Below are 27,778 nucleotides of genomic sequence, written 5' to 3'. Positions count from 1 at the left end.
CCTCTTGTGGGAAGTCTTCACTGATATTTATTGGAGAGTAGCATATTCTTCCAAAGTCATTTATGAAAACCCATTCAAATCTATTTATTTTGGGGACCAAATCCAGTATTTTGCAAACTACCTGACCCAGTAGCTTTCACAGGATGCCTCTGCTTTCTATAGAATGAAAAAAGCAGCATCACTGCAACAAAGCTGTTCCTTTTGGCTACACCTGTGAAATTGTGACATAGCTAGAAAATGGGTGGGCTTTGTTTTGTGATGCTCCTTTACTCATTGTGATCCTCACCCCTATCCCCATCTCCAGTGCTGCTGATCTTCTGCATTTCAAATTGTGAGATTTGATTTCATGTCTGAATTTTTAGTACAGAATTCATTAAAACACATTTTCTTCTTTCCTGTTAAAAGCCCTACCCAGTGGGAAGAAATTGTGCCAAATTTCAGACAAGTTGTGCAAAGAGAAGAAGGCTTTGCAAAGAATAAGGGTACATTTTCTGAATGTAGTGAAACTGATCGTCAGAGCTAAAAATACACATCACCATATGTGCTAAAGAATAAAAAATGTTGAAATGTTTCTTTGGTGCAGCTAGAAAAATAATTAAATGCCTGTAACATGTCACACAAGTAGATCATGAACTCCTAAGTAAATCCCCATTTATTTATTTTTCTATCCAAGATTTTTTTTTATTGAACAGACGGACACTTTTATTTGTTTGACTGACTGATTGATATAGCAGCAGTCTCACACATGTGACTTTGGATGGCTTGCAATAAAATAAATAAATAACAAATAAAATCTACAATATGAAATAAATAGCAGCTGAGCATCATAAAGTAATTATCAACAAAACTGGCATGTTCTAGTGCACTTCTCAGGGTCAACTCAGGGTCACCTGAATCCAAAATACACACACACACACACAAAAAAAATACACATACACACACACACACACACACAAAAATGAATAAATAAATATGAAAAAGAAAAAAAAAATGAGGTAACTCTGAGGGCAAAGATAAACTGTTCAAGTGGCCCAAAGAGCTGTTAGGAAGAGTGATAACTGCAAAAAAAAAAAAAAAAAATGCAACCCTTCCATTTCCCCTCCCCCTCCTGTCAGAATCTATCCTTCCATCCCCCCACCACCCAGTCTCAACTGTCAACTGTCAGTACCTAGTCTTCCATTCTCACCCCACCCCACCCCCACCTTCACAACTGATGAAGCTTTCTTGGATGAGAAGCAAAACGTTTTGTTCTTCTTCCTTAAGAAAAAAAGAAAAACTCCAGTCCAATTGCCTTTTGAAAAAGCACATCTGAGAAAACAGTGAGGGAAGAAATGTATCTGAGTTCACTGTTTTCACCAGTCTTTGACTTAACCAAAACAGAAAAAGGCATCATAAATTTTGCTGACCTCACTTGTGACCAGTATCTTGCCAGAGATATGAGACTGGCACCAAATGCTGCTTTATGTACAATGTACAAGTCATGTCGGTAAGAAAAGCCCTGTTCAAATGTAGCCAGAGAAACAACCAACAGACAGGAAAAGGCTTGCACTGCGAAGTATCAGAAAAATGTTTTCCCTAGCCTAGTGCCACAGCTAATGGGGTTGATTAAAATCTCCTAGATCAGACAGACATCCATGTTTCAATGAACTGGCCATTTTTTCTGCCTAAAGCACAATGGCCCTGGAAAGTATTGCCTAAGGGCTGAAGGGCAGAATACATGACTAGGTGATTATGAGGTCACATGATTACAACAATAATGAAATGGTCAGTGAAGTAGGGTGCACTGAGTTTTGAACCCTCAATACTTGTTAGGCACAAGCAACTAGAGCTACTCACAAACAGCCAGGTAAGCGGCTTTATTATTTTCGACCAAAGTTACAAGAATCTCCCCAGACTGCTTGACTTCCCTTGAGAACAACCAGATAAGTCTTCATGGATCTTGAGGGAGAACAAGCTAAATGTCTTTTGTGGCTGCCCAGTAATTCCATGCTGGTTTGTCCCCTTGACCTCTTCTTCCAGCTTAGCTGGTAGTTTCCAGACAGCACTAGCTTGTTGCTTGTTTAAAGGCAGGCAGAGAGAATAATTTCACATCAGAACAGGCAGGAATAACTTTAAGCTGCCTCAGATATGAGTTGAGGATGAAGTGACAGGAAGAAAAAAATAGCTGTCAGGTCATGTCTACACCAAGTTAGGTGCAGGTGAGAAAAGATATTTCATTCATACCAATATATAGCCATTTGTAACTGGTACTGGATTTCATTGTTGTTGTTTTTTCCAGATCAAGCTTTAGCCTTAAATTTTGCCTGCTTTTCCACATTTATTCTCCCTCTTTAAATACATTCTGGAGAAATAATACAGTTTATTTTTCTAAGCTTGTCAGAGGTGATAGAGATATAAGTGGGGAGGACACCATAAGCAGGAAAGGACAGGCAGCACATTAGCTGCAATATGAACTGCCCAATTAAGATGATCTAAATGGGGAGGAAACAACACTCCACACAATAGCATTTAATTGATTCACAAAATGGTTTGAATCTGATTTATTCAAGCACTTGGAGCCAGACTCTTAAGCTGATGCATTTCAACACCACAAAAGCAAGACAGTGCCACTGAAAAATTAAGAGAAAAATAAATAAATCTAACAGGCGAGGTAGGAATTCAGGGACCTTCACTTTCTTGTCAGGCAGGAGCTGTCATACTCCTAATACAACCTGTTATTTTGCCTTTATCAAAATGGTTCCTGCAAATTTTGCAGACAAACATGTCCATTCTTTCTTGCTTTGCTGATGGGACTTGTATTCCAAATTTTCTAGAGAGCAGCTAATCTGGGAAAAGTTCCCTATGAGGGCAAACAGTCTCACAGGCTTGTTTTATTGCTTAATAGTCTGAATTGGAAGATATGCTTTGCATATAAAACATTTGTGCAATGGAGAAAACTTTTTTTTCTTTAACTATTGTGCAAAAGCATAATAAGATCAATGAAAACAGCAAGGGTAACATCAATGTTCTATATACTAACCAAAAAACCCCAGAAGAACAGCTGTGTTACAAAGAGCTTACAATTTAAACTTTAAAAGTTTAAAAAAAAACAGAGGCAAGGGAAAAGAAAGCAACTACCGAGAAGAGGGAAAAAATGTATTGGCAGGGAATGGGGAGAGTGAGGAGAGAGATTGTTCGCCCCAGGTGCAGGCAATAATGAGGGTGCTACCAAAATACATGAGGGACTAATGATGGGTGTGGAGTTGGATAGCTGTTGTGTGACTTCTAAACAGCTGTTTGGTAATTGTCATCAGCACAGCAGCAACAGAGGAAAAGAATGTGTCTCCCTCCAGTCAGTTTTTGTCTCCTGGTGACTGTCCCCTGCAGTTTCTTGGCAGCATTTTTATTTTAAAAAGCTTGTCAGTTCTGAGAGAAGTGACTGATCCAAAATCACCCAGCTGGTTTTGTGACTAAGGCAAGATTAGAACCCCCAGTCTCCTAGTTTTTGATGCTTGTACATCAAACTGGCTCTCAGCAATCAAGGAGGGGGACATATTAAAAATGATCTACTCTGGCTATCAAATAGGCTAGATATACCACTGAGACAAATGTGCTTCTTTATATCTAGTATAAGTCTTGACATTTGAATTTGCTAACATTTAAAAGAAAATTCTAGGCATGTATAGCATTATGAAAAAATGGATTATGTTATCAAAAAGTGCGGGGGAGCTCTAGGCAACTGAAGGATGGGAAAGTCAAATGAACACCACACAGGAGAGCAGATATTCAAGATAATAAAGATAGATTATACAATATTTATCCGATTGTTAGATCTGTACCTTCCTTTCCTCCAGAAGTTTATAGTGTCCTATATGGTGTTCTGTTTTCATTTCAGTCTTATGAGAGCAATCCTATGAAGTTTATTTGGATTATTCTAACCCAAATTGAATCTGAGTGTTTCCATGGTTGAAGGTACGTTTGAGCCTGTGTCTTCCAAGTTTTAGTCCAATCACACTAGTTCCATACATAATATTTATTTGTTGGGTGGTATCTCACTTTTTTGCAGGAGCTCAAGGTAGTGTAATACCACTCTCAATATAAGCATATAATGCAGCGCTCCTGAAAACAGCCCTAAGTTATACTAATTTACAATCAGTTTATTCATGGGGAATCTATAGAAACAAACTGAATATCACCTATATTTCTGCATAGATTTGACAGACCTCTAATCTATTTGCTAGAAGCAAACCTTATTACTGGTAGTCCTCACCTTACAACAGTAGTGACCGTTCAAAATTCAAAGTTACGTCACTGAAAAAGCAGCATGACTGTTTTTCACGCTTTCACAACCATTGCTACATCCCCATGGTCAGTGACCAAAATTCAGACTGTTGCGTCCTTGGCGGGAAAGCAGACACGAGAAGCAGCTGGAGTTCTCAGTTTCTTTTATTCAGCGTTCAACTTACAGGAAGATGGCTTCAGCCTTGCCCAAACGCCTCGCAGCCTCTTATATAGGCAACTCCCGGGTAAAAGGGTTACTTTTCCCGCGCCAGCACCCGCGCATGCGCACGACGCTGGCGACAGCCTGTCTGGTCCCGGGCAGCTTTGCACCTGCCCGGGACTGCCTGCAAACGCCCGAGCCGTTTGCAAAGGCTCGGGACATAACATCCCTTTTCCCCGGGCTAAAACTACTACCAACATACAACATTTATTTTATATGACATTTTGCTCCCCAATGTTCCCACTGTTTACTGGCTTTTGCTTTGCCAGCAATGTTATGTAGTCTTCTAGGTACTTGGGAGATTTCTTTGCTCTCTGTGACCTTCTTAGCTCTGGATTACTGGCATAAGTCCCCTGACTGGAGGGAGGCGTGAGCCTTTTCTCTCTATTGTGCCCTGGTGTCTTCCAAGGACTGTGCCCCAATGCCTGGCCTGCTCGCTTGCCCACCGGGCTCGTCAGGCCAGGGCTTCTGTTGCTTTGTGACCTGGTTGACCTGCCTAGCTGTAGACCCTCGGGCCCCTTGAAGTGATAGCCGCTGCTGGGCGTCTCTGTAGGACCTCCTAGGTCAGTCCAAGACCTGTCAGGAGGCTGTCCATTCCCTGAACCCCATTCTGTGTTCGGGCTCGTGTGGGTTTCTGTACTTTCCCAAAACTCAGGTGTTCCCTGATTTGTGCTAGGGTTGTTGTAGTCGGGACTTGGTTCCTCGACTAGCTCTGTGTATGTTTGACCCCCTGTAGGATTTGGGGTAAGGTCAGGCCAACTTTGGGGATTGTGTGCCAGCTCTCTTGCGGGGAATGATTTGTTGGGATGCCCCCGGGTATCCTCCGTGACTGGAGTGCTGTGTGACGTGTGTGGAAAGTGAGTATGCCCCCGGGGTGACTCCCTGGCTGGAGTAGGCGTGAGTGCCTGTTGTGTGGGTAAGCTCCATGACTTCCTTTTCGGAGCAATTGCGGAATCTTGGGACGGGCCGTTTGTGGCTCCCTCAGTGGAGATGGGCAGTAGCTCTTGCCCTTCCCTTTGCTCCAAAGGGTCCCCCTCCCCCCCTGGAAAAGACCCAGGAGTCTCAGCAGAAAAGTCTCGCCTAGAGCGAAGTTGGTCGATGTGCCGACGCAGGACACGACCGTTGTCCAGGGCAACCTCGTAGGAGAGAGGACCTGTGATCCTGGACACAGAAGCGGGGACCCATGTATAACCAGGCCCGTAATTGCGAGCCCAAACCGGGGCACCCACAAGTAGTTGTCTAGGTGCCCTAGGATGTGAGGTAGATGAAGGCAGTCTGTCCGGATGCAACCGGTCAAGTCTAGTAGTAAGTTGGCGCCCCCAACGAAGTTCAGCTGGACTTCTCCCTGTAGAAGTGGACGGTGTGGTGCGATAAGAAAGGAGAAAGTCAGCCAACCTGTGATGCCAGTCCCCGTAGGTGAGTCTCTTCAAGGCGTCCTTTGCGATGCGCACCATGCGTTCAGCCATACCGTTGGTGGACGGGTGAAAAGGCGCAGACGTGGCATGACGAATCAGGTTTGCCTGTAAGAAAGCTTGGAATTCGGAGGAGGTGAATTGAGGGCCGTTGTCGGACACAATGACATCTGGCAGCCCGTGTGCAGCAAAAATCCCCCTCAGTACCTGAATAGTCTTTGCAGTGGTGGTGGATGAGACAGGCACAACCTCAAGCCATTTTGAATGGCTGTCAACAAGGACCAAGAAGAACTGGCCCTGAAAGGGCCCAGCGTAGTCAATGTGCACCCTAGACCATGGGGACTGTGTTTCCTCCCATCTATGCACAGGAGCTTGGGGCATCTCTGGGCGAGATCGTTGGCAGAGGTGGCATGCGTGCACCTTAGCCTCAATATCTTTATCTAAAGCAGGCCACCACAAGTGGCTTCGTGCAAGAGCCTTCATACGGACAATGCCAGGATGACCCTCGTGGAGGGATTCTAAGACCCTAGTCCTCATTGAGGTGGGAATGACAACTCTGTTTCCCCAAAGCAGACAACCCTGAGAAAGGGACAGTTCGTTTCTTTTGGACCAGAAACTCTGAAACTCAGGACTAGGGCAGTGCTCAGGCCACCCGGACAGGACCCAGGAGCGGACACATGAAAGTGTGTGATCTGTACCCGTTTCAGCGGTAACATCCCTGGCACTAAGAGGGAGCTCGGGCAAGGCTTGGATTGATAGAATGTTGACAGCTGGCGCGGGGTCAGCTTCTACTACTGGCAGAGGCAACCTACTGAGGCCATCAGCATGGCCCATTTCTTTCCCAGGCTTGTGGAGTAATGAAAAATCATATGCAGACAAGAAAATAGACCACCTAAGCATTCTAGGGGAAATGATGTGGGGAGTCTGCTTACGTGTGGTAAACAGTCCCAGCAGAGGCTTATGGTCAGTGAAGACCGTGAAATGCCTGCCATATAGAAAATCGTGGAATTTTTTAATTCCAGCAACAACAGCCAGAGCCTCCCTGTCTATCTGAGCGTAGTTGCGCTCGGCAGAAGACAGTGTTCTGGAGTAGTATGCAATAGGAACCTGAGTTCCATCAGACCTGAGGTGACTCAGGACAGCTCCAACCCCGTAGGGGGATGCATCACAAGCGATGCACACAGGAAGAGACTCGTTGAAATGTGCAAGAACACTGTTAGAAGTGAGCAAGGCCTTGACTTCTTTAAAGCAAGCCTCATGTGCTTGTGACCACAGCCACACAGCTTGTTTGTCTAGTAGCCTGTGAAGAGGCTCAGCTACACTAGCTTTATGTGGAAGAAAAGAATTGTAGAAATTCAGGAGGCCTAGGAAGGCCTGAAGTTCGGCCTTAGACTTTGGCCTGGGTGCTTCTAAAATAGCAGTTAGTTTGGATTCAGCAGGATGAATCCCAGCAGCATCAATTTTGAATCCCAGAAATTCAGTAGAAGGCACCCCGATCTTGCATTTGTCTTTTCTGAGCTTGAGGCCTGATTCCCTGAATCTTAACAGGACAGCCCTAAGTCTTTCAGCTAGAATGTGTGTGGAGTCTCCTGCAATCAAGACATCGTCAAAGTAGGGGCAGACCCCTGGTATACCTCGTAGTGTGTTTTCCATTACGCTTTGGAAAATCCCAGGAGCGACATTTACTCCAAACTGTAGCCTTTTTACTTTAAAGGCTCCCCTGTGGGTCACAATGGTCTGAGCTATGGCAGCATCATCATCAACAGGCAGCTGTTGATATGCTTGAGCTAGGTCAAGCTTTGCAAAAACACGCCCCCCCTTGAGAGAGGCCAGGATGTGACTGACCACAGGAACAGGATAGGCATGTTGCTGCAATGCCTTATTGAGTGTGCATTTGTAATCAGCACAAATGCGAATGTCCCCATTTGCCTTTAGAGGCGTGACAATGGGGGTCTCCCACGGGCTGGAATCAACAGGTTCTAGGATTCCCTGTTGGATTAGTTTGTCTAGTTCAGTGTCAATCTTACTTTTTAAAGCAAAAGGGACCCTTCTTGCTTTAATCCTAATGGGAGTGACAGTGGGGTCTAGCTTTAAGGACACAGGTGGTCCTTTGAATGTGCCCAGCTGGGGGCTGAAAACATCTGCAAATTCTTTGCAGACTTCCTGTAGGTCGAGTGTTTGTAAGCTGTTGAGTCCTGTGACGTGTATCCCCAGGGCCTCAAACCAATCGAGTCCTATGAGACTCGTTCGTTCACCCCCTACTACTAATAAGTCTAGTGGACCTTCAAAACTCTTGTATTGCACGTTAAGGGTGGCCTCCCCCTTAACACACACTCTTGAGTTCTGAAAATCTGTTAATACAATATCAGAAGGCCTTAACTTGGCCTTAGACCCACTTCTGGAACAAATCTTCCTAAATGTATGCAATGAAATGATGGACAGGGCAGACCCTGTGTCTAGTTCCATAGATAATGGAACCCCTTGTAGCTTCACGTTGAGTGACAGCTTTTTCTTCATGGGCTTGTGTGTGCCTGTTCTACAGATGCTTCTTCGCGAAGCGCAAAAACCTACCCTATTCTGGCTGGGGAATCTGGTACCTTTCAGGCGTTCTTCTTGGGGTTGTGCCTTTCGTCGGCTCAGACACACAGCTGCAATGTGCCCTTGTTTGCCGCATGCCCGGCAGGTAGCGGAGCGGAACTTGCAGTCGGTTCTTCTGTGGCGACCTCCACAGCCGATGCACTTGAGCGGAGCCGAAGAGCTTCCCTTCTGGTTCTCTTCCTTCGCGGGGTGTAGACGGTCGACTTCCTCGTCCGGATCCTCCTCGGAGTTTCGTCGGACGTCTTCCTGGTGCACGGACGCACCCTCTGCACTGTTTCTGATCGGCCGCATGTTTTTGATGGCGCCGCCTGCTGCTTCTTCTGCGGTGACTTCCCTTAAGGCGTCTTGGAAGGATAATTCTTCCTTGGCAAAAAGTCTCTGTTGTAGCTCTCGATGCCTTAGCCCGCACACGAATCGGTCCCTCAGTCGTTCCTCGAGGTCCTTGAACTCGCAGGGCTTGGCGGCCTTCCGTAGCGCGGCGATGTATTCCTTGGCTGTTTCACCGGACCGTTGATCCCTCTGCTCGAAGGTGTGGCGCCATGAGATAACGGACACCTTGGGGTGGAAGTGCTCTTTCATCAGCTTCTTCAGGTCTGCGTAGCTTACAGACTCTACTGGAACAGGTGCTGCAAGGTTTTCTGCGATTTCGAAGGCGTCTTGGCCGCAAACGCAAAGCAGGGTGGCGGCCTTCAAGCTATCTTCCCTCACTTGGTTTGCCTTGAAGTAGTTCTCCATTCTGGATACGTAGGACTCCCACCGCTCTGGATGTGAGACGTCGAATTCCGAAAGCCTTCCGATTTTCGCCATCTTCGGATCTTCAGGAGACGGGTCTATCAGCCAGCCTACCCCCGAATGCGCACCGGATTGGCGGGCAGCTGCCGAGTCGACGCCGTTCCTCTTCCGCCGCTCAGGACTCCTTGGGTAAGCTTACACTTCTTCCTTTCCAGGTAGTGCAAGGCATCCCACCTCGTCGCCAGTGTTGCATCCTTGGCGGGAAAGCAGACACGAGAAGCAGCTGGAGTTCTCAGTTTCTTTTATTCAGCGTTCAGCTTACAGGAAGATGGCTTCAGCCTCGCCCAAACGCCTCGCAGCCTCTTATATAGGCAACTCCCGGGTAAAAGGGTTACTTTTCCCGCGCCAGCACCCGCGCATGCGCACGGCGCTGGCGACAGCCTGTCTGGTCCCGGGCAGCTTTGCACCTGCCCGGGACTGCCTGCAAACGCCCGAGCCGTTTGCAAAGGCTCGGGACATAACACAGACGCTTGGCAACTGATTCATATTTATGACGGTTGCAGTGTCCCAGGGTCATGTGATAACCTTTGCAACCTTCTAACCAGCAAAGTCAATGGGGAAAACAGATTCACTTAGCAACTGTGTTACTAACTTAACAACTGCAGCAATTCACTAGCAACTGTGGCAAGGAAAGTCATAAACTTGATCAAGATTCCCTTAACAACTGTCTCACTTAATAACAAAAATTTTGAGCTCAATTATGGTCGTATGTCAAGGACTACCTATATATTCAGTGGGAATAGAATTAGCATCAAAATATTATCTTGCAGCGTAATACCATACACATCTTTTCTCAGAGTAAAAGCAAATGTGTTCAGTATGGCTTAGTTTCAGGATATAGATTTACAGTAACAATGAGGTTTTCTGAAACATTAGGAATACAGGTAGTATTCCAGCTTAGAACCAGTTTTAGCAATCGTTCAAAGTTACAATGGCCATTGCAAAAAAAAAAAAAAAAAAATGACATATGACTGGTACTTGCACTTCCAAACCTTGCAGAATCCCCACAGTCATGTGATCAGAATTTGGCAGCTTAGCAAATAACATGCATTTACAATAGTTTCAGCCCCCAAGATCATGTGATTGCCATTTATAACCTTCACAGCTGACCTCTGACAAAGAAAGTCAGTGGGGGAAGCTGGATTTGCCTGACAACTGTACATTTCACTTAACAGAAATGATTCCTTTACCATTGTAATTGTGTGACTCACTTAACAACTGCCTTGTTTAGCAACAGAAATAGTGATGCCAATTTTGGTCACAGATCAAGGATTTCAAGATAAATTCATTCCCTTTTCTCTTGAAATTATACATATTTACTTATTTAGTGATTAGCAGTTGCAATTGCTCTATTATTATTATTAAATATTGAGAGGAAAACACTTTTGAAAATCAAAATACTGTCTCTTCTAAACACTTTATAAATCCACAGAGTGCGCCAAGAGAACTTATTAAAATCCTCTGCATGTATTTGCACACCATCATGGCAGAGTTCAGCTAACAGCTGGATGTTTTCTTCTTCAATTAATTGATTTTTTTAACCTTTATAAATTATGAAAAAATAGCAATTCTGACTCATGTGATTGTAAAACAAATTTCATTCCATGGTGAGGATGGATAGGATCTAATTAAGTGCTGCACTAAATGGACATTATCTGATGCATTTTTATCCATTAAGTGAAAAGTTATTGCTAGTTTCTTTATTAGATATGTTTACATCTTACAGCTCGGTGCACTTGAAAATATATTGTATCAAGAAAGAAAGAAAAAAACAAATTTTACAAGAAAGTATATGATTTATGTACACAACTTTTTCACTGAATCTTTGGGAATATTCACTTTATTATTAGCTTCCACTAGTGACAAATTTATTTGAATTTGTTGTGGGTGTATATGTGAGATTTGCTGTACTTTAAGGCTCTGTAGATACTAACCAGTTGGTTTAAGAATCCAGTTTGGAATTATAAAAATAGTCCATTGGCCTAGGTTTATCTGAGATAGTCTAATTTGATCTGGTAATCAAGTAAAGAGCAATGATAAAATTCATAGACATCTAGAAAAAGAAGAAATATATATGATTATTTTTGATGAAAGTTAGCCCAGAGAAGAAATATTAAAAAGGGCAGAAAAATATATTTTTCCTCAAAAGGACTTTTTAAAACCAAACCTGGCCCCAAATCTATCTCTCTGCCCCAAGCAAGAGCTAGGCCCATACAAATGCAAATGTAAAACCATCAGAAAGTTGGAGCCAGAGCAATCAAGAAGACAAAAGAGAAGATCTGCATACCCCACCCAAACTCTAGGAGTCAGCCCCATCACCTGGGAAGCAGGATATGATAATAGAATTAAACCACAGATATCAAGGCCTAGACAAACACTCAGAAACAGCCTCAAGGTTCATGCCACAGGAACAGGAAACTTCCAAACAAAAGGCTAGGGGGGGTATAAAACCTACTGCCCATGTGCTCAATCTCGCCCTTCTCCTTCGCTCCCCTGCCCCCCTTCTCTCCTCTGCACTTTCCTGAAGAACCATCTTTGTGCAATAAACTGTAACCTTCTTCCCAAAGCAGTCGCCATGTTTGCTTATTTATTCCCGGCTTGGATGAACCAGGATGAAGACTTTACTTCTAACATTTTAAAAAAATTCACCCAAGTTAAATGGTATAAAAATGGTATTTATATACAAAAAGAATGCCAAATTCCATGACATATCACAACTTTTGGACTACAATTTTTAAAACCCTAAATTTTAATTTCTGTTTTCTTCTTAAATGTGTACATAATGTTTTTTCTTCTGATACAGCATGTGATACAATTTACCCTATAGGAAAAACCTCCTATGCCAGCAGATTGATTATTTTGAGAATGAGGAAACATGCAGAAGAATTTTGATAGAGAATGTTGACACTCTCTCCTAAATGATATGGAACTGATTTTAAAAGATTGAGGAAATGTACTAAGTTAGCTTATAGATCTTTTCCATAAAAACACATCAATCACTACATTGGGTCAGCTAGCTAACAGCTCAAAAAATACTGACAATGTGATGACAAGAGATGAAACAAATAGCAATATTCTGAATTATTCTTAGTCCCCAAGATCTTACTCCACCCTTATTTTTAGTCTCACTTTCCATCACTTCAAAACTACTCAATACACTAATTGGGACATCCACAAGTGGCCTGATTTGAAGACAAATACATTGGGCACTGGGTTCCATTTTTCTTTCTTTTTCTATTTTCCCACCATGGTCATTGATATAAAGTTTTAAAGGTCAGTTTTTGTAGTGTAGCTGCTTTCCATTACTTTTATGGTACAGTGGAAAGATTACTAACAAATAGATTTGGGTTGGAATTTAAATTTAAGATTCTTATTTATTGTTTTAATGCATTATAGTGTATTTTATTCAATGTCTGTAAGCCCATTGGAGAGAAGTTTGATAAATAAAATAAAGACTCACTTATTGGTTGAGAACCCTCCATATTCCTTCAAGGAAATGGAAATATATTCCAAATTGTCCATGGAGATTCTCAATCATCCAGGTCATGGTTGTCCCAAAGGTACTTTTCAGTTCTTCAGAAACTGAAGAAGCTTCTTGGATAAGAATCAAAACATTTTCAAGGGAAAAAACACAAGAAAGTCCAGTTGCTTTTTTGTAAAGCTCTGTTGAGGCTGCTCCAAATTATTCCACCCTGCCTTGAGTCTGTGCTTCAGCCAGATCCAGTATACATTACATTCCTACTATATAGTATGTTGAAATAATGTAGAAATAAAACATACAATTTAGGGCTGTGCTGCATTTCAGATTAAAAAGGGCATATATGAGTGCCCATGTAGCACTTATTGACAACTCTTTAACTCAAACACAAATTTTTCTAGGGTGCGATGCAGCTACATAGGACAGATGCCCAATCCTAGGGAAAGACTTATCAGTTTTAAGGAGTTGTTATGGAAAAGCACCAAAATTTAAATACAGAAGATGATATATTGCACAAGGCTGTTTGTGAAGCAAATTGCATGCTAATGAAAAAGATAAAAAGGTAAGATGAGATTTGAAGCATAAATGATACAAATGGGAATTTATTAAATTATCTACTTGAAAGTTTATTTTCCTAGATCCAGTACTCTTTGGCATTTGATCTATGTATTTGTTGAGATTTTATAATCTGAATATATCCTTTACAATGTGAAATACTTGATATTGTTTGAGAGACCAGTGCACTTTTAAAAATTATGTCAGTAACTTGGTAAAAATCCAGTTATGAGGATAATTGCATAGTTAGAATTAGTGATCTGACCCCTTCCTTTTCTCATGTATTTTCTCTATAGATGTTACATACTTAAAAAAAAAAGAATTGACTCAAATTGACTCAAAACCTCTTAGCTGAAACTGAGAAAAAAAATACTGCTCACTGCATCTGCAGAAATCCAATTTTGGAGAACATAAAGGTGCTTCTGTAAACTAGAGATAATGGTGAACATTAGTATTCCTGCAAGAGACTGGACATGGGTTCCCTTTCTAAGGATACTTTGGACATTTTGTGGATGTATCAAGAGAGGGAAGGGAATGAATCCTGGGTCCTTACAAATGAGGGAGGATGAACATTCACTTGTGTAATTAGGTAATTTTAGCCTCTAGACTGTATAATTGAGTCATTCCCTCCTTTTCGACAGCAATATATGTTATTGGTAAATTGCTAAATCATTCCTGATGCATTTGGGAATCTTTTTGCTCATTCGTTCTTCTGAGCAGTGACTCAGAAGATTTTGATGATGCTACCGCTAACCAATCCCTTCAACTAGGAGAAGCAAATTATTATTTCTCTAGCTGGAGACAAACTTGGATGAGGTTTTACACATTTGAAGTCCTATGGATGATGCACATACTCAAAAACAGAGCCTCAGGTTTTATGGTGAATGCAAGCACAGACCTATTGTCCCCTACTCTGAACTTTGCTTGATCCAGTAGACAAGAGGATAATTTGTCAGTAGCAGCTTCTTTGAATTCTTGTAAGCTCATATTTGTGCTATCCATCATATCATCTAGCTGTCTTCTGTTAGCCTCTCTTACTATTGCCTTGATTTTTTTCTCACCAGCAAGCACACTATTCTTTCCTATTTATTATGTCACATTTTTAAGCCTTCCACCAACCCTAAAAGAGAAGATTTGTGCTTGAAGTTGCCTTAACTTGAACGAGTGGATTCTTTGGAACAGCAATATATTTTTTCTAGGCTTACTCAGAAGCCCAAAATAGCAGAAAGATTCTGCCCCCATATAAGGTGTCAAACACTTATTCGGAATCATTTTCTAAAGGTGCACAGCTTTTTTACCATTGCTGTTAGAGCAATAATTGAGAAAACATCTGAAACAACACAGCTGGCAACCAGAGAGATTCTTGTCAACGGTGGGATTCTTCAAGTTTTTTGAAAGCTAGTATCTGCCCTGGTTATCAAACAGTAGCAAAGAAAAGTTAGTACTATATCCAAACCAAACTGGCAAATTCTAATTGGTGTTAATATTTAATTATTTTTTTCAGTGAGCATCAAGTTGCCACAGTTAAGATCCAATAACTTTGGAGATTTGACAGTATCACAATCTTTTTAGTCTGTTCACTGGGCTTGGATGTTAAACAAAGTATGTAGAGTGTGTTATATGCAAACCAAAAGGCAAGATAAATGCCTTGCTCTCTGCTATGATATTGATCAATGCTGCACTCCAAAATAGCATATGCATAAATATTAGATACTGAAAAAGTACTCTGTCATTGTACAGTAGAAGCATTTCATTTGCTCCAATAAATTGCTCACCTGACAGGCTGAAAATTCAGTCTTAAATATACTGAGATTTTTATTTTTATTTTAAATATTTGTAATTTTTGTCTTGTCATGGCTTTAGGATAATTTATGCTTCCCTTTTATCTTGTTACAAAGACAGCTACAGTAAATAATTTCTATGTTCCCTTTAGCCAATCATGGGGCCTGATTATTTGCAGTCTAATTATGGAATAATAAATGGGGAAGTAACAAATTTCCTCTTCCTCATTTATTCCTGTAATTAAATGGCAGAGTGTACATCAATCAAATAATCTATGCTATTAAGATTCACAAACTTTTGAGGAGAGGGAGATCACATTTTGCTTTGCTGGCAGGGGGCATCCATCAAGGTTTATAGCCACCTGTCAGATAATCAAAGAACACTAAATAGCTAATAATGACCTCCAGGTAGGATGGTAAATAATCAGCCAGCCAGGTTGCTAAGAGGTTTTCAGGAAGCTGACTGCTTTTGCATTAGAAGTATAAGCACATGGAGATATGTAGCATTGGGGTAGATTTTGTTCGGTTGCCAACTGTCCCCAATCCATTTTATCTAGATTCTGAAAGCCTTCTGAAGCATAAACCAATTTCTAATGAAAAAGGAAAGAAAGGAATATGATTAAAGCTACAGTTGCCAGAACTCTATTGTAACTGTGAGAACATTAGTTGAATTGTATAACATACACACATTTTATATGTGATAAAATGGAGGCCCTGTTCAGCCCCCCTCAATTGTTGTCAAAAGTGATGTTGATCTTATGATGAGGTTGATTTCTCTTGGAAAATCTAGAGTTCTTTTTCCAGCTGAAGAATTAAGTATGGAGTAGGTAGACCAAGTATTTAATTTGATGAAAAACAATCTCTTTCTCCATAATTCATCCAAATAGAATGTTGAATCATAGTGAAACTTTTATTGCAATAAATTGATAATAAATCATTCTGTTTGACAATGAATGCTGAAATCCTGATATTTTATTGTGGTTGAGAAAGTTGATATATTTTGTGTAATAGAGACCTGGCTAGGGCAGGCAGGTGGGTTGGTATTGTATTGGTGGAACCAGAGATAGATTGGGGATTGTGTCAGTATGTTATTTCTCTATGCTTAATGGAATATGTGAGTAAGCTGACAGAGTTCATATTGAAGACCTTAAGTCTTATGATCCTGAGGAACATCAATATCCAATTTGGGACTACTTTGTGTGGAATGACTCAAAGGTTTATAGCAGCTATTAAAACAATGAGCCAGTTTGTTACAAGACCAACACATAACACAATTCATCTGTGTAATTTATATTTTGTTTTTATCAGGGAACTGTATAATGGATCCTAAGTTTCCCCATTAGCATAGACAGATCATCTTCTGCTTTAAGGATGGATTAGTGACTATATTGCAGTTTCTAATGAGAAACAATACACTGACACTGATTCCAGACAAAATGGAGATGCTCTTTGGTAGTACTACAATGTTAGAAAGTTATGGATATGCTGTTCTGAATAGCATTGCACTATGGTATGTAATTTGGGGGAGCTTCTTGACTTCCTTAGTCCCCCAATTGAGGCAATGACCATGATCACTTTAAATCAGCTTTCATTTATATGCCAACTACATGACCTTAACACTGTGGTAGATGTCTAATAAGAAACATAGGCTTAATCATTTCCCAGAATCATTTGGCCACTTTTGAGTAATTGCTTGCTATGTTATGAAATAGAGTGAAGTTATTGCCAATTGATCATCTATTTTTGAGAAAGATATTGATCATATTCTTGAGGTAGTGGATTGTTACAATTCCACTTCTAGCCTGGAAACAGCTAGATCTTGCCCTTTAGCAAGCAATATATTACTAAGGAATTCAAAAGAAGGAAGGGAAGGAAATTCTCCACTTATCTGAATAAATCAGGACTGTGTTAGAGCTAAAAAATGGCATAGGTTGTACTGTATATGCCACTAACAACCTTATTGTCCATCATGGACAATATGTTTATTAAACCTTATATAACAGAGTGGCATGAGGGATATAGTGTTAGCTGTGGCTGGCTTTGGCTGCCTTCCATCTATGACTTTTGGACAGAAGGAAATATATATGTACTGTTGCATCTGGATATTTTGGCAGCTTTTCACCCCATCGGCCATGGCATCCTTCAGAGCATCTGGAATTAATCTTTTGCTCTGTAAATCACTATTGTCATTGATCTGCATTGCTAATGAAGATTAGCCAAGACCAGGCAAGTCAGGATTAGAATGGCTGAAATGAACCACCTTCAGAACATCAGCTTCAAATGATGCATTCAAATGCCTGATGACAATGTTGAGGTATTTCCAAGAACAGAGAATGTCAAAGACCTCAGTCAAATGAAGTGTGCAAAACTTTTGAAGTAATTATACAGCAAGTGCTTCTAAAGCCATCATTTTCTCCATTTTCACAGTAAGTGCATTTTAGAGTGCAGCTGGGTTAATGAGTGTTGAAGACAGCTTTAAAATTGGTCCAGAATTATAATGTTAATGAGGCAATGCTCACAATTTAATGAAATGCTGCAGTCATTTTCTATTGTCCACATTCTTCTTGTTGGTGATGCCCTCAGAATGGCCATGGCATGATTCCCATTTGGCAGATTTTGATTGTGTGAACCAAGAAAATTTTGTCTTTAAGGCTTGGAAATTCAAATTTCTTGCTGAAAAAGATAAAACTATCTGTTTAGCTTACTGCTCACTCAGCTGCTATGGAACATTGGTCATTTCTTTCTGACATAGAAAATTAAAAACTGTTTTATGAGTATCCCCTCTCCTCCAATACCTTCCTATCTGGATTTTTAAAACATAACTTTCTTTCCTGAAAAAGAAAATGTATCCTATAATATCCAGGGGTTTCCCCCTTGATAGAACCTGATGAAATATCTTTAAGAAATAGTAGCCAATCTAATTCTCTCTGAAATGCAAGTTTCTGTCAGTTTTTTGTATCTGATACTTACATGGCTTAGTAAGAGAAAATGAAGTTTGCTTCACTTTTTCTTTTATAATTGATCAGACCATAAATCTTGCAAGAGAAGAAATCCAATAAACTTATTGTCTTGAAACACATACTTATTACTTGTATTCACTAGAATGTTTGATAATCTCTTGATGTTCACCAAAATGATATTTTCAAGGTACATTCTAATTCTAAGGGATGTGCATAGATTTTTTAACAGATTATCAATGAGAAAATAATACTAAAGAAAAGGCAATTGATTCCCTCTTGCCATTTTTTTTTCTTACCTGAAAGTCTCCTAGAAAATCAGAGAAAGTCACCAAAATAAAGGTTCAAATGTATCTATTCATTTTCAAATTATAACAAACGTTTTTGTTTGATCTGGAAAGGGTGGGTGCCAACAATTTCCTTTTGCAGTAAATCTGTGTCATGGAAGAACCAGTCACATTGCACTTGTTCAGCTAAAAACCTGGGCTGATTTTTCTTTTGCATCCCTGCTTTTTGCTACGGGGCTTTTTGGCTGGGAAATCAATCAGCCTACAAAGTTTTGAAATGAATACAAGACCAAACATTCAAGAACCTGAAAGGAGAGCCAAGCTGCAGACATTCAAATGTATTTAAAGTTATCACTGCCCCCCCTTTTTTTACTGTTGTATTAAATTGTGCCTCTTCCCAGCAGACTGTGCTTGATAGTAAACAGGCATCATCTCCAGGAATGAGGTGGCTTGCCTCATCATTTAAATGCAATAATCTGACCCAGACAAGCATTGGGAGAAGAGCACTCTGGAAATGGTACTGTGTCACGATCCATCATTAACCTTCTGAGCTGCTGCATTACTAAAACAGCCCTCTAAACGAAGAGGTCACAATTGATTTGCAGGCTCTGAAATGTGTTAATGCTATAGAGACTTATATATTCTATTAAAGTGCATGGAGGAAGTAGAAGAAAGAATGAAAACTAAGTGCTCTCTGTACAAACTATATAGATTTAGCAGTAGGAATAAATGTCTGTGTTTGACACTACAAAGTCATATTAGAGAATGCTCCATAGAACCTCAGAGCAGGATAAGAAGCAATGGGTGGAACCTTGTCAGAGGAAGATCCAACCTGGAAATAAGGAGGAATTTCCCAACAGTGAGAATGATTAATCAGTGGAACAGTTTGCCTCATGGAGTTGTCGGTGCTCCATCACTGGAGGTTTTAAAGAAGAGATTTGACAACCATTTGTCTGGGATGGTACAGGTAGTCCTTGCCTTACAACAGTTCACTTAGTGACCACTTGAAGTTACAACGGCACTGAAAAAAGTTTTTTTTTCACACTAAGACTGTTGTAGCATCTCCATGGTCACATGATTTATATTTGAATGCTTGACAACTGACTCACATTTATGATGGTTGCAGTGTTCTGGGGTCATGTGATCACTGTTTTGTGCCCTCCTGACAAGCCAAGTCAATGGGGAAACCAGATTCATGGAACAACTGTGTTACAAACTTAACTGCAGTGAATCACTTAACAATTGCATCAAGAAAAGTCATAAAATGGGGCAAAACTCACTTAACAAATTTCTCACTTAGTGGCATAAATGTGGGGTTCAATTGTGGTTGTAAGTTAAGGACTGCCCGTATAAAGACTTGTGTCTTGGGCAGGGGATTGGATTAGAAGGCCTACAAGCAGTGGTGGGATTCAAATATGTGAACAACCGATTCTCTGTGTGGATGCCACTTCCAGAAGTCCATTCTGGGCCCAGGCAACAAAAAATTAGCTACCCATTGTGCCGAAGTGGTGCAAACTGGCTGAATCCCACTACTGCCTCCAAGGTCCCCTTCCAGCCCTGTGATAACGTATATATTTCCTGAGAGAGGATGACTCTCTGATTGTATAAAGTTACTGTTAATTGGCTATTACTGTTTTGATTCCTCCTCCTCTTCAGGAATGCTCTTTCCCCTGATTTAGAGCATATCTTCCCTTGTAGTCCCACCTAACTAAGAAACTCAGCATGGCAGCTTCTTTTTTATATCAAGTCTTCATCTCATACCTGAAGCAGAAATTGGCTCATCCTTAGCTGTTCTAGGGTTAGCATTTTGCCTCTTAGCCTAACACTTTTTTTTCTTTTTCTTTTTGCAATGGAAATAATTTGATATGCTTCACCTGGCCATAGTCAGGTGACCCCTTTGGAGGTTACAGAGAAAGAAAATAAGCTACAGTTTTCTATGCAAATATTTATCTTGGGAAAAAGACAAATAAGAAAGTCAGCTCTATCTTGGAGCTCAGAAGAGAGCCCAAAACTTAGTAAAAAAAAAAAAATTAAAATAGCAACTTCTAAACTGAAGGAGCAATTAATGATGAATTGGTAGTGCCCTTCAGAGTAGATGTCTTGAAATGAACCTAAGTAAATTTAAAGATTAAGCTGTTTAATTGCTGCTTTAGGAATGCTGCATTTTTCCTAAACATGAATCCAGGTGTTAATATTGATTCTTCTCTGTTCCATTCTGATAGCAGGCCTCAGTTTCAGATCCAATTAATAAGAACATTTCAAAGGTTTGTCACAATTTTAATACTTGCAAAAGCTTTGGTTTAATCAGGGAAAATGCAGCAGTGTGGGAATATTGCATGGTGCAGAAACTGAACAGTACTTTTTTTTTTTAAAGGATTGCTCTCAAGTGAACTGTCCAAGGTCAACACTTCAGGCAACACTTATTCTCCTGCTGTTTTTATAGGTGGTTTGATCTCCTCTTACAAGTCTGTTTGCAAAATACTGATATACTGCCAATGCTCATTGGAATGAATGAATCTTCTAAACTCTTTGTGGTTTGGCTTGATTTTATATTTCCTAAAGTTCACTTCTCATAATCAGGGAATTCCTCAAAAGCTTCTGACCCATTTTTGTTTGTTTACTTCACTGTTGCTTTCTTAGCAGAGGAGGATCAATTGCCATGCTCTGCTTTTCTCCTCCATTTTGCCTTAAGGATGGAAGTGATAGATTTGGGGTTATGAGAGTGCAGGAGAGAAGGTTCATGGGGCTTGTGTGGAACAGTTTGAAAATGTGTCTTACAGCACTTTTATGTGGAGCAATTGATTTCAGCCATGGGGTCATCCTGGGTATATCAAGAATATTGACACAATAGGTCTAGCAAGTAACCAAGCTTTAAGCTGAAGGCACCAAAGGATTAGTCCATAAAGAGTTTGAGGAGTAAGTTCAAATGGCAGCATTATATCTAGGTTATTTATAAGTCACTCAAAATCAATTATACTTTGAACATGCTACACTTCTGCTATCCTAAATCACAGGTCATTAATAGAATTCAAAATAAAAGTTAAAACTGCCTAGTTGTTTTTGTTTGAAACCTCAACAGAGATTTCACATCGAAATTGAGGGCAGGATTAAGAGAGGAAATCTGCACAATAGCTAAGGAAAGGAGAAAAGTTTTGGGGAAAGGGTACTATTCTTCATATGCTCAAGGAGTAATTTGCATGTACAATTCTATATTCTATGGGTGTGTATATGCCATTAAAATAATATAAAGAATGAAGAAGAATGGAGTTTCCTATGTGATGTTGTTCTTGCGGCTTGTGACCCACCTCAACTAGCTCTTGAAGTTTCTCTAACTTTGAGGAACAGATTTTGGGAATTCACAGGAGATTGCAAATAAACAGAATTCTCTTCCAGGGTAGTACCAGCAGCAAGCCAAAGAAAATAATAAAAACTGAGAACAGCAAAAAAATGAACTTCAATTGAGTATGAAAACAAACAAGAACAGTAAGACTAATTGAATAAGAATATGAAAAAAAAAACTTTTCTATCAATCACTAGAAAGGCCAGAAGGCATAATTGATTTTTGTATTTCCCTCCTTTTTCTCTTTTTCTTTTCTTTTTTGTATACTTTTATTATATTAAAAATATTTCATATCTGTATCTGTACTTTTAGCTACTTACTACAAGTTATTCCCAATCTGCCTCAGACAGCAGTACCTGATCTACAGTGTAAGAAGTACAGAGAAAACCCAATCAGAAACTGATTGTAGCAGATAGATGAATTTGATTTATGGGTTGTGTTCCACACTCATTGTTTGTTGTATCCCATTGGCAGGCTATACAGGTAAGTAGGCATTCAGTCTGAAGTAAAAGAAAAGAAATGCTATGGAACTGAATTATTATGAAAGAACAATTTCAAAACTGTATAAAACTCTGAAAAATTCTTCTTTCAAAATTTGTATATTAGACTGTCACTTTCAGAGAAAGTTCACTGAACAAGTTAATGAACCATAACTATATCTGGAGCAAAATATATTCTTTTAACAAATAACAGCTTAACCTAGAAAATAAAGCTTTTTATCTAGATATGAATCACAATATTATCATCATAATATTATTTTCATAATACTACTCTTTGGATAGGCAAGCTGCCTTAAGATATTTTAGGGTACAGGTCCCATGATGGACCATCCTGACATGATGGCAGAGCTAGAAATCACAAGCTTTTGGTAGGGAATATTTTACTTAACCAATTCAATATTAAATCTTTTCCTATTAATCTATTAATTAGCTGTATGTTCCAAATCTTAATAAAAGCTGTTTTGATCTAGTTCAAATACCAGCCCTTCAAGCTACACAAAGCCAGGAAGCAGACGTCACAAGAAATGCTAAAATTCTTTTTTTATTGATATAGGTTACAATACAGAAATTTGAAAGCCTGGCAACATGTCTGCTTCCCTCCATCTTATAGCAAAGAGCACATAGAAGAGCACTCTTGAATTTCTTTCTCACACCTTCCTCTTTTCTCAATCTAAATTCATACCATATTTCATTTCTAATGGCCGCCTTATATTTTCTTTAGGACTATTTCCATATCCCTCTCCATATACAATTACCTGCCAGTCACAGGAAAAGACACCATTTTAATTTCATAGATTTTGTTCCTTATTAAGCTAAATGATTACAAGTAAATTTTCCTCAAGCCAATGTATGATACATTGTGATGCCTTTGAAATCTGAGGTTTGGGGACCACATATTATTCGAACCACAAACACTAGGCTACTTAGTGGGATCAGAGATTAAGAACAGATATCCATTGCTTCTGATCCATTTCTAGATACAAAGGTGAAAATCTATTTATGGCAGGAGTCTTCTCCAGAAAGTAAATGCTATCATGCAGAATCTCAAATAAAAAATTCTCCCCTAGGGCAGCATTTCTCTCATAGTCTGTATTTATGATCACTAAATGAACATTAGAAAAATATGGAAACCACTTAATTAAATTCCTATATTTCATTTTTTAAGGACATAGGCCTATTTTTCAGGGAAAAAATAACAGTTATAGTTGCATTTGTGTGCATATCTTTCCATCTCCTCCATTTTTAAAGGCCCTTTTAAACCAAGTGTTCTACCAATAAATTAATCCAAAATGATTTACTTGTCAAAATAATTTTATGTACCTAATGTGATTTAATAGCAGCTTTTAGTACAAATTTCATTGTAAAGAGCTTCAGTAGCATTCCCTGAATACCATCTCTTTTATATCAGTGAGCAGAATTGTGAAGTTCCCATTTTTGTACCAGAAGATTGATATCCAACTTAAGGGAAGACAATTTGAACTGTAGGACACAAGTACTACAACTTTAAAGGAGCTAACTGGTAATAAGCATGGGGATGTTGGAACAGACCTGGCAAGCAGGCTGTGATTTCTGGACTGTGAATGTGGAGAGTCTTAGGTAATAGGTAGTTGAGATGCAGGAAGATTGGGCCACTTCGTCCATTACCACAGACACAGTTTGTTGATCCTGTGGTCCCACAGAGTTGGTTTTTCTTTCAACTTTCATCTTTCATATACCGGACAAAGATTTTCTTAGCTGTTGAATCCCTAGTGCATTTTACTCCAGACAATATTATGATCTATTATTTTGTGTTTCCTAATATGATACTGTCTTGGAAATATAATGAGCTCACAAATGCTTTAAATTAATAGAATGTGGTTAGACTTCATTGATTTTAACATATCTTACAAACCTTTTCTTTGTCACATTTGGTTACTACATCTGCTTTTCTCCAACCCTTGATGTATGACATACTTTATGGAGATTAATGAGACCCAAGAACTTTGGTAATTTTCTGTGGTTGCATTCCTACATTAGACGATATGTTCCCATTTTATATCATATCAGGTCTTCAGCTTCATACTCTTCTGATCACAAACAGAAAGACTTCCTACCCTTTAGAAATACTGACCGACTTGGGGGTACTCTAAAGGGTCCAATTCTCTATTGTTAATCTTGCTTTAATGTTGCTGGCAGAGAAGGGGACTGTTTTTGATTTTATGGAGCTTTTTTTGCCAAATAGCTGGTAGATAGAATGGGGGACAGTGCTTGGTTGACCTTATCTGGGCTTCAAAGCTAAAAGCATCAAACTTGATTACTGCTTGGATAGGAAACCCCAAGGCTATAGGCTAGACAGGAAAGTCAAACAAAATATTGTGAGGCAATTTCAAGACATTTATACACCGTAGTCAAAAATATTGTATGAATCACTTCCATGAAGTTACCAGGAACTGAGCTTAACACGAAGGACCCTGTGTATGAAAATCTAAAGATGATGAGCTATTGTTCAAGATGTTCCCAACCATGTTTGTTTTGTCTACCTCATTAATTCCTTTTTGTTCTGTGTAGTTTTTGTGTTGCTTCTTTTTTTAAAATGTTCTTAACAATTTATAAACCACGTGGAGTCACTTGGAATTGGGCGGCATATACATTTAATAAATTGTCATTATTATTATGAGTAGTTGATGACCCTGACATTTTGACAATATTCCTTCTTAGAAGTATTTGCCCACATATCATAAAAGGTCACTAATGTGCATGGAAAATGGCTTTGCCGAACCATGAACATGATAGGTACATTACATCAAATTCTATTATACTGTTGAAAATGTTTCTATATTTGGAACTTTATATAAACATTTCATTAAAAAGGAGGCATTTCTATGAGACAATTGTGGTATATATAAAAATGAATGGCTAAAACAGATATTTTCATATTAAAAATGACTCAGAACAGTACAGATCAGTAAGTTAGAAGTCAGTAACTGCAGGCAAAAATATTTGAATTATGTATGTATAACATTCATAATATTGCTGTATTACTATATTTTAAAATATGAAATGGTTATTACAATGGTTTTCAGTTTTTGCTTGCTTTATTTCTTTATAGTTTCTTTTGGTTAAGATCTGTTTTAGGGGAGTTGTATATCAAACTCAAGAGGTAACTAATTCCAATACTCCTCCAGAAATCTTGTGTTTCTAAATCTTATGTTGATTTGGTAGATCACAGGATGTATGCACACAATGCATGTAAATATTGCATGAATATACACAGTATGCACAATAACATATATACATGTAGTCCTGATTTAATAACTGCCCTGTTTATCAACCGTTCAAAATGACAATGGTACTGAAAAAGTCACTTTACTACCAATCATTGCACTTATGACTGCTGCTGCATCCCATGGTCACATGATTGCTATTAGTGCATTTCACAGCTGGCTCCCAAATGAGCAGAGTCAATGGACAAGCCAGCAGTTATTGCAAGTTGTAGTCACATGATGTCTCCCTTAATCACTTGTAGATGATTTGCTTAATGACTGTAGCAGAAGTGAGGTTTTAAGTCCATTATGGTCATATGTTGTCCCACTCAATAGTCATGTCTCTTAGTGATGGAGTTGCTTGTTACAATTATGATTGTTCAGTGAGGACTACCTGTACTTGAACCTGAGCCCTATTTTCAAATGTTTTAACTTAGGAATGGAAAGTACAAGTTTTTACATCCAATCCACAGTTTCTGACATGGATTTCTACCATTTTGAGGCAAAAAAAAAAAAGTAAGATCATATTGTATTGTATTGCAAGCTAATTCAGTTCACTGCCAGGAGTTTGATCCTGATCAGCTGAAGGCTGACTTAGCCTTCCATCCTTCCGAGGTTGGTAAAATAAAGACAGATTGTTGGCAATATGCTGATTCTGTAAAATGCTTAGAGAGGGCTGTAAAGCACTATGAAGTAGTGTATAAGTTTAAGTACTTCTTACTGGAGTTTGGAAAGAGATATCAATGAGATTCTGAGGGTTTATTGGTTGACGGACAACGTTACTATCTATCCTTCATTCTCTGCTAGTGTGCATTTAGTGTGCATTTTTCTGTATAACAGCTGTAAGACTATTGGTGGGGCAATATTGGAAGAAAAATTTATTGCCTACTTTGGAAGAATGGATACTTAAAGTTTCTAATTTAGCAGAAATGGCGAAAATCTCTGCCTCTTTGAAGGATCAATCACAAGAAAAATATATTATGGTTTGGAGAAGATGGATTGATTATATTCAGAAGAAATATGAGATTGAAAAGTATTATCTTGCTTTTGAGTAGATTTTAGATAATTATTAATAGTTATAATTATCTTATTATCTTAATTTGTTAATATTTGTTTGGAGAAGGAATTAAAGTGTTTTATGGTTTTGTTTGATAGTATAGTTGGTTTATGTTAGTTAGATTGTTTGTTTATTTTATTTTTTATCCTGTAATCAGCTCTGGGAAGTGGGGGAGGGGGGAGGGGGTTTATATTGTAATAAATTTATAAAACTTAAATAAAAAAACATTACTATCTATCCTTCATTCTCTGCTAGTGTGCATTTAGTGTGCATTTTTCTGTACAATTTCCAAAGTACAGTCTTCTAGTTATAGAAAGTACTCCTATTGGGAAAGTGTGTTATAGGCTAACCACAGCAGTTAATTGACTACTTTATAGAGGTAGGAATGTCCCATCAGCTAAGTCATTACTTACCCTTGTCTCTAATATTTTTGACAGCTTCTTTTACCATGAATGATGCTGTAGCACAATGCTTACAACATTTGCCTTGAAACCCAGGTTTTTATTTTTTATTTTAAGAAATTGTTTAATTTTTAAATGAATGCATATATGAACTGCTGGATTTTTTTTTTAAAAAAAAAAGGCACAGAGAAAAGTAGTATTTTTTAATCTGCTGAATTTTAGACCAGCAACTTTCTCTACATAAGAGGATAATCCAGCATAAATCAGTTATTCCATTGCACTAGAGTATTATTTTGTTTAAATGAGTACAGGTAGTCCTCAACTTTCGACCACAATTGAACCCCAAATTTCTGTTGCTAAGCAAGACAGTTGTTAAGTGGATTTTATCCCATTTTATGACCATTCTTGCCATAATTGTTAAGTGAATCACTATAGTTATCAAGCTAATAACACATTTATTAAGTGAATCTGGCTTCCTCACTGCCTTTGCTGATTGGAAGGTTGCAAAAACTGATCATAGGATTCTAGGACACTGAAACCATCACAAATACAGACCAGTTGCCAGGCATCCAAATTTTTATCACATGACTATGGATTCCGCAATGGTCATAAGTGTGGAAGAGTCATAAATAACTTTTTGAGTGCCATTATAACTTCAAAGGTCACTAAATGTTTGTAAGTTAAGGATTACTTGTTATGCAATCTTATTTAACACTTGGCCAGGCAACAATTGTGTAGTTATGAAAGGGGAAATAGCCACACTGCTAAAGTACATCTAGTAGAAACTTCAGGTCCCATTAAAGTCTCCTCGGTATAGATTAGAATTTGATAATTTCCAGAGAAGGTAATATCACAGTCTTTTGTTCTTTCCATATAATTCTAGATTTCTTGGTGTTAC

The 27,778-nt window shown here is 39.1% G+C and overlaps 1 protein-coding gene and 1 long non-coding RNA gene across 7 annotated transcripts in view; one reads left to right on the top strand and one right to left on the bottom strand.

The window, feature by feature from the left end:
* CDH12 (cadherin 12) overlaps positions 1 to 27,778 on the bottom strand; it is a 779,090-nt gene that overhangs the window by 748,495 nt on the left and 2,817 nt on the right. The window contains exon 1 of one of the 6 annotated variants that reach the window (XM_039346747.1): positions 12,743 to 12,821. The exons of the other annotated variants lie outside the window; for them this stretch is intronic. The gene's annotated coding sequence lies outside the window, so the exon portion shown is untranslated. Of the gene's footprint in view, positions 1 to 12,742; positions 12,822 to 27,778 lie in introns of those variants that run through there. 6 annotated transcript variants of the gene reach the window in all.
* Positions 1,769 to 20,943, top strand: LOC120309469. The gene is made up of 4 exons (XR_005557088.1): positions 1,769 to 1,846; positions 3,875 to 3,951; positions 13,162 to 13,322; positions 20,715 to 20,943. It is a non-coding gene; the product is annotated as an uncharacterized LOC120309469 (long non-coding RNA).

This window comes from Crotalus tigris, unplaced genomic scaffold, assembly GCF_016545835.1.
Source record: "Crotalus tigris isolate CLP2741 ecotype Arizona unplaced genomic scaffold, ASM1654583v1 scf7180000018018.2415403412:4055106, whole genome shotgun sequence".
Classification (NCBI taxonomy): Eukaryota; Metazoa; Chordata; class Lepidosauria; order Squamata; family Viperidae; genus Crotalus; species Crotalus tigris.
Note: the sequence above shows the minus strand (reverse complement) of the source record. Positions and strands in the feature narration are given on the sequence as shown.